Raw genomic sequence first — 1,582 nt, forward strand, 5'->3', positions numbered from 1 at the left:
ACACACACACACACACACACACACACACACACACACACATACACACACGCACGTACGCATTCACGTACGCACGCACGCACGCATGCACGACACACTCACACGCACGCATGCACGACGCACTCACGCACGCACGCATGCACGACGCACCAGGGTAATAAATGTACTGGTCCATGGTTCCGTTCAAGTTTCACCGCGTCTTGTACTTTCACCAGGTAATCCAGCTATGTCCAATAACGATTTGTTACGTGGCTAAATGACAAACATGACAAAATTTGCATACGCAATTTTTTCGTGGTTTACATTGATCCTCTCTCTCCTACACGCGCTTTGTACGTCAATCGATCTATGCATGCACGCAGGCTCCCCTATTTCTCTATAGCGCGTGCTAGTGTACTAATAAAGGTATAGTTTTGCAGGTTAAAATCGTTTCTTGTTTCCAATGGTGCCGGTTGTTGTGGATGCAGGGTTTGCATTATAAGACTCGCCTAAATGAATTTAGTAAAACAGCACTGAAGCGCGGCCGTTTATAAAGTTATGGCAAATTGCTCGTAACTTTTGTATCTAAATGCACGATACAGCCAGCGCCCAGCCGTTCCTAGGTATGATGTAAGAAATTTCCATGCGCGAGTTTTTCGTGGTTCACATTGATCCTCTCCTACACGCGCTTTTGATCGATGGATGCATGCACGCAGGCTCCCCTATTTCACTGTAGCTCGTCCTTGTGTACTAATAAGGGTATAGTTTTGACGGTTTGAAAATTTAGTTTTCCCAATAAAGAACCTACATGAATTCACATCGTTGCACGTTCAGGCACATGCATAGAAGCGTATCGCTTCTCATGTACAGTAGATGTAGAAAACCTGATCATTTAGCAAGCAGGTAAATCAGCACATTTGATCAGCGCGTATTGCCTTGGGGCGCAATAAAAGTTCACCCTAGCCTCTCGCAAGAACGAACGTCGATTCGCGTCTATTCTCTTCTGAGCGGTTGCCATCCAATACATATTCACTCTGACTGCCGTATATTATATCTGCTAGTATAGTATCTCTGCTGGCGAGGTCTGGGCGCCCCGATCACACTGAGATGGACTCTTCAAGAAGCTTGCACGGGTACTGTTATAATGGCTGTGGCGAGATTCTGTGGGTGGGTGGGGGGCGGTGTTTGTCGTGAGGACGCAGGCTGGGGTCTGGCGCGTGGTGGGAGTAGGCGATCGAGGTTATGGTAAGTGAGTGGGAGTAAACAGACGTGTTCTGAAGTGGATAGGTCTCGCAGAAGGTTGAAGATGTGGTCTGGGTAGAGGTGGTGGGGACGCTATAGCGGGAGGTGGTAGGGACGGCATAGCGGGAGGTGGTAGGGACGGCATAGCGGGAGGTGGTAGGGACGGTATAGCGGGAGGTGGGAGGGACGGCATAGCGGGAGGTGGTAGGGACGGTATAGCGGGAGGTGGTAGGGACGGTATAGCGGGAGGTGGGAGGGACGGTATAGCGGGAGGTGGTAGGGACGGTATAGCGGGAGGTGGTAGGGACGGTATAGCGGGAGGTGGGAGGGACGGTATAGCGAGAGGTGGGGGCGGTATAGCGGG

At 50.6% G+C, this 1,582-nt stretch overlaps 1 protein-coding gene across 1 annotated transcript in view; it reads left to right on the forward strand.

Annotated features, from left to right (window-relative positions):
- The window catches only part of LOC106815546, an 8,076-nt gene that overhangs the window by 1,182 nt on the left and 5,312 nt on the right, over positions 1-1,582 (forward strand). The window lies entirely within an intron of this gene.

This window comes from Priapulus caudatus, unplaced genomic scaffold (assembly GCF_000485595.1).
Source record: "Priapulus caudatus unplaced genomic scaffold, Priapulus_caudatus-5.0.1 Scaffold1144, whole genome shotgun sequence".
In the NCBI taxonomy this organism is placed as follows: domain Eukaryota; kingdom Metazoa; phylum Priapulida; class Priapulimorpha; order Priapulimorphida; family Priapulidae; genus Priapulus; species Priapulus caudatus.